The sequence below is a fragment of the Protopterus annectens genome, chromosome 2.part1 (genome assembly GCF_019279795.1).
Source record: "Protopterus annectens isolate FY-2018-M chromosome 2.part1, PAN1.0, whole genome shotgun sequence".
In the NCBI taxonomy this organism is placed as follows: domain Eukaryota; kingdom Metazoa; phylum Chordata; order Ceratodontiformes; family Protopteridae; genus Protopterus; species Protopterus annectens.
Genome location: NC_056729.1, coordinates 748587296 through 748593295, shown reverse-complemented (window position 1 = coordinate 748593295; position 6000 = coordinate 748587296). Strand labels below are relative to the sequence as shown.

The 6000-nt window shown below is 39.1% G+C and overlaps 1 protein-coding gene across 2 annotated transcripts in view; it reads left to right on the top strand.

Moving 5' to 3' along the window:
- The first annotated feature begins 2137 nt into the window (after nt 1–2137).
- Nucleotides 2138–6000, top strand: part of FRG1 (FSHD region gene 1) — a 466841-nt gene continuing 462978 nt past the window's right edge. Inside the window, exon 1 of one of the 2 annotated variants that reach the window (XM_044062473.1) lies at nt 2138–2250. The gene's annotated coding sequence lies outside the window, so the exon portion shown is untranslated. Of the gene's footprint in view, nt 2251–2286; nt 2430–6000 lie in introns of those variants that run through there. The other variant, XM_044062472.1, reaches the window with a different exon arrangement.

Sequence of the window (6000 nt, the reverse complement as noted above, 5' to 3'; positions counted from 1 at the left end):
ATATAGGTGGCAATCCATTAAGCACAGAAGAGGTTATCAGGGACCTGGGGACCCAGGTTGACAGTGGCCTTTCTTTTGACACTCACATTGCTAAAGTGGTTAGAAAGACCTTCTACATTACCCACCTGATCATGAAGGGATTCACATCCAGATCAAGTGAGGTCATTGTTCCCCTGTACTCTTCACTTGTCAGACCAATGATCGAGTACAATGCCCCATTCGGGATGTATCTCACCCAACACCTGCAGCAATTGGAGAGACCCCAAAAGTTCCTCACCAAAAGGATAAAGGGACTCCAAAATCTGTCATATGCTGCCAGACTGAAGAAACTCCAGTTCTATTCAGTCGCATACCGCCTGCTCAGAGGTGACCTGTGCCTGACATACAAGGCCATGTCCAACCCGGAATTAATGGACATGCTCCACCTCAAAAAATCCAAATCTACCAGATCCACTAGAGCAAGCGACTTAAAGCTTAGCACGGATATAAATAGGACATGCTGGAGGGATAGATTTGTCACCCAGAGACTCCCTATGCTGTGGAATAGAATCCCAGTCCATGTGAGGCAGAGCACCTCGCTGGCTCTGTTCAAGAGAAATCTTGACCGGTGGATGGGAGATCGTAGGTTTACCCCGGGAATCATCTCTGTGTCACTGCTGGACAGAGGCACAACAAACTAATGGGCACAGTATTTTTTAACATAAGGGGTGGCGTAAGCCACAAAACTTTGGGCTAGGCTTATAAATGCCTTAGGGCAGATAGCCTAGTATAAACCTATGAACCTATGAACTTGTAGCAGTTGGAATGCCCGCAAAGATTCCTCACCAGAAGAATCCAGGGTATAAATACCTTGTCCTACATAACTTGCCTTAAGGCCCTATCTCTGCACTCAGTCTGTTATAGGTTAGTAACCAAGAGGCGATCTATGCCTGGTACATTAGGCATCCTCTAATCCAGCTCTGATGGATCTTTTGCACATCTGCAAAACAAAGGGCACCAAAAATACTAGATCCAAGGATATGAACTTAGATTGCAACATAAATAGAACATGCTGGAGAGACTGATATGGGTCTCAAAGGATCCCCTTGCTATGGATAGCTCCTTGTCCATGTGAAGCAGCGGCCATCCCTGACACTATTCAAATGAAACCTTTACCATTGGATAGAAAATTGGAAATTCACCCCATCTGACCTCAATGTCTCTCACGCACAGAGCTTAACAGTAAGTAAAATATTCCCTAACATACACCCTCCCACCACTAAACCCTTAGCTACCTCAATACTAACGTACCCCTCTGAATGAATGCCCAAATTTCTCAGGGGCTAGGGTTGCCACCTTTTCAAATGGCCAAAGTGGGACATTTTTGGTACAAACATCAGATTTTACAGGCCGACACATACCCACAGCCAGTACAAAGGACAGAACAACTTTTTTTGCCTAAATAAAAGCTTATTCCGTTTCTTATAACATTTAGGTATTTCATATACAGAATAACTGTTTTATGCAACTATTACATAAAATATAAGAAATAATTTTGTCCTAAAATCTCAGGACATTTGCCATTTTTACAATTTTTTTTGCCAGGACACAACTGTCCAAAGAGGGACTGTACCTCGCAAAGTGGGACAGGTGGTAACCCTATCAGGGGCAAGACTGTGTTGGGTTACTGCAAGCTTTCTAGTTGCGATTATCAGTAAGTGTTCCACATTTTACCCATTATAAGATGTAGCATTTCACATTCTAGACATGGAAGATTGAGAGATAAACTTAGCACCAATGCGTCTCATAACTTAGCTCTCCGAGTCCATTTCTGGCTGGGATGCCCTCTGTTCGAAATTTCATGTCATCCCTGATTTTTTTTTTTTTTTTTGTAGGACCCTCCAGCTCTCCCCAAAGACGAGCAGCTGCTGGACTGGTATTGTGTTTGGCAATTAACTAGAAAGAAAGATGAAACGCTGACCTCATCCTCTGGATAGTGGTTTGTGAGTCAGTATTTAAATAACACCAATGCAGTAAATGATTTACAACACTAGAGGGAGGAAAAGGAAGAAACTAAAGTCTTCCTCGGATGTTGGGAAGGGGAAGTTAATGCTTCCTAAGTTACCATTCATTCGCATCACAGTAAACGTCTTCCACCAAGTTTGTCTTAACCGTCTGAACTGCATAAGCTGTTATACAGAAGTTACATAATGTCTTTCTTCAGCAAATTGAAACAAGGGCACATAAAACAGAAGAGCTTTCCTTGTCAGTGTACGTATTTGTTTTAGTTTTCCTCTGCGACAGGAAGTATGCACTACTAAACAATGTCCGAATATATTCAATACTGTTTTCCAAGTCAGTTTAGTTCCTCGTAATAGTTAGGCAAGTATGTCAGAATATTCGTTGGTAAAGACAACAAAATTGGTTCTAAAAGGTCATAAAGATATAAGGTGAGGGTTTTGTGTTCTCTTCTTGTAGATGAGCCGAAGATTATATAATGCCTATTCTACTGAAGTAACATTAGAAACAGTACTTTAATGCGGTTCGATTGCGTTCTTCCAAATTCGTTTAATCTGTATATGGGGTCGAAAGATTTTTCCACAGCATTAGAGTTTATGTAAGAAGACCATGTATTGAGTACAACTTTCGTTATTTCACCTTTTATCTTAATCCGTTGCTCCTTTCTTTAAAGTGTTCGGAAGTAAAAATTTTGAGGGTTTAGCCAGAGGTGTATATTTTGTACTAAGACACCATGTAGTGCTTTTCATTACCCACTTGCCATTTTAAGAAGTATGTATGTTTTGTATAGCTCTATACATTAGACCCCTTTGTGCCGTTTCAGCCATAAAGGTTTTAAGAATGTTCAGACAAAAATTTTCTCGTTGAAGTACACAGAGTACAGATGTGAATGTATGTTTCATATGTATCCAACGGAATGCAAACGGTTTTGTTGAGCGCTGTGTTAAGTGGGATTCCTCTCAAAAGTCCATGATTTTGACTCGGATTTTTAGCTGTTGTCCTTAATCTTTCCTAAAGTTGGCGACTTTTGGAGAAAAGGTGGTGACTTTCACTATTTTTTTTTTACTTCTGGAAACGTATATTACTGCTATACAAATTCACATTATGTTACGCTATCAACATCTCGCAGTAGTAGTACTTGGATTTAATAGTCTGCCCCTGATTATTTTTGGATCTCTCCTAATTTAGTTGAGAGCTATGGTAACGAGAAAGGGGGAAATGTATGTTTGATGATACTGAATACATAATTATCCATACATTCTTCATCTGGCACTGTTTTTTTGACAGAGAATGTGTGTATGTGTTTATATGTACTTTATCATTATCGACTCCCTCTTTTCCACTTTACACCGTGTCGAGTTACTGCTTCAGCTTCAGAGCCATTCTCCAATCTTCTTTGCCTTCCTGTGGCAGATCTGTCATGCAATCCATCTGTGTTTTAGCTGGATACCCTCAGCTCAAACTGCTTTATCAAGTTGTCTTTTGTTTTATTTGTTTTCCTGTATGTGTGTATAAAATGAAGACAGATTTATCAGTTTTGGCAGTATAATTTATCATTAATTTCATATTTTGCATTGTCAGAATTGCATATTGACTGTCACAGAAGAACATATCAAGACTAAGAAGAAAAATTCAGAAATCTTGTCAGAACTATTTTTTATTTTCTTATGTAAGCCAAATAGATGAACCTGCAAGTACGGCAGTGCAGGGAAAAACCATGAATCATTCAAAAAAGTTCTAGCCAGCACATCGAGGGTGAGATGAACCAATGTAATCTTTTCTATTTAATAAAAGATTATGTTGGTTTATCTCACCCTCAATGTGCTGGCTATAATTTATTTATTTATATTTGTTGACCGGCAGTGTCCGACTGGACGTAGGTCCATTTTCAGCGGAGGCCCGGGGAGTAAAGCTCCACAGTTAAAATAGACAGTAGTTACATTGGATTACATAGCCATTAACAATTTACATAGCAATTGCTTACAACATATTTACAGATGAAAGAACATAGTACATCAGTAGACGACTAGAATTTTTATCTGTGAAGTACATAACAGACATTAAATGTTACAATAAGAAGTTCCTGCTGTATAATAAGTACTAGGCTTATGAGCATCTGAGCTTGCTATAATCAAGGTAGTTAGTGGAGTGGAAAGAAAGGTAGTGGTTGGATGGGGTGGGTGATATGAGAGTGGGAGTTGCAAGGGCATAGCCAGCATGTTTTTAGTAAAATTTGAAGTGGGTGCATGATGGTATGGAGGTAATTGTGGGTGGGAGGGAGTTCCATAATTTGGCTATGGTGCAAGAGAATAGTGCTTCACCAGCAGAGTTATTGGCTTTAGTGATCTGCAAGTGATTTTTTTTTTGCTGGATCTTGGTGGTCTGGTGGTGCGATAGGGTTGGAGTAGATTCTGGAGGGATGGGACATTTAGTGGATGGTTTACTAGTTTGTGGGCGAGTGAGAGTTGATACCATTGAAGGAGCTGAGGGAGTTCAAGCCAGCCCACTTCAGCAAGTGAGAGACAGTGGTGACTACGGTCGGATGCCCCTGTGGCAAATTTGGCGATTTTGTTGTAGCAGGTCTCTAGCTTGTTTAGATCGCATTGCCTTAGGTTGGTATATATTGGAGAGGCATAAAGTAGGGTGGAGATAAGGTGGGAATTTGCTGTTGAAATCTTTGCTGCTTTGGTGAGAAGTTGCTTATTTCTGTATAACGCTCCTAGTTTTTTGTGGACTTTTTTATGGTCATGGATATGTGAATGTTAAATTTTAGTTTGTCTATTTCCACTCCTAGTAATTTGGTGTGTTCAGCTGGGTATATAGTGGTGTTGTCTTTTGCTGTGATGTTAAAGTGAGAGTTGTTTTGAGTATGTTTGGTGGGTTGGAAGATGAGTAGTTTAGTTTTATTTTTTGAATAATTTTCTTATGTGTAATTAGAATTGCACACACTTGCACTGATTACCTTAGATGACTGTGTTAAGACAAAAGAGTAGTTTTCAGAAATAAGTAGCATCAAATCTGTCAAATGACATGTTGATGTGATCAGTAAACATTTATAACAGTTAGCCAGGATTTATCAACATTCTTATGTAATCAGCAAAAAAAATGTACAGTAATTGTAACTGGTCAGGATTTGTAAAGTGACATGTTGGTGTGAACAACCAAATAGCAATTTATTTTATTTATTTTACATTTGTTGACCTGGCTAGTCTAACTGGATACATGTCCATTGAGGCCCGGGGAGAAAAGCTCCAGGACACATGCAAAGTACAAAAAAGAAAGTTGCAACAATCCAAGTTAAAACCGCTGGTAATAATAAAATACTAGTACAGTACTCATCATGAGCAAGACACAAACAGTAAAGTGTAATGTACAAGAGGTGTTACTATTTACATATATACATATATTTAAATTGCAATAACATGGTCATTTGGTTCCTAAAGGATAAGTCTATAAGGGTGAAGCGTATTCATTTGTGTAGAGGCAGAAAGTTAGTCAGGGTTAGTACAGGGGCATAACCAATGCGTTTTGAGAAATAGTTTTAGATTCTGTTTAAAAAGTGTTAGTGAAGACAGAGATACTAGTTCAGAGGGTAGAAGATTCCAGAGCTTTCCAACAGTATTGGAGAACAGAGAGTCTCCTGCCAAGTTATTGGATCTGCAAGTATTGAGCAGCAATAATTAAGAGTTGATCAGAATTTGTAAAGTTATATGCTAATGTGAAGAGCAAAGTAGTAATTGGTTATAATTTTAGTAGCAAGTTTATTAGTTGTTGTGGACATCTGGTAAAGATCGAGACAAGAAGGCAAAGCAGGTGCTGTGGTCCTGAGTTCATCTTCTGCCCCAAGTAATAAGGCTAGAATAATTAGTTTTTGGATGTAGAAATAATGGAGAGCTGTCACTGTGTTGAACAATTGAATCGCTGATGAGGAAGAGGGCACCCAAAAAGAAAATAAATATTGTATCGTCAGTAGCGCCTTCCACAATGAAGGAGACTTTTCTG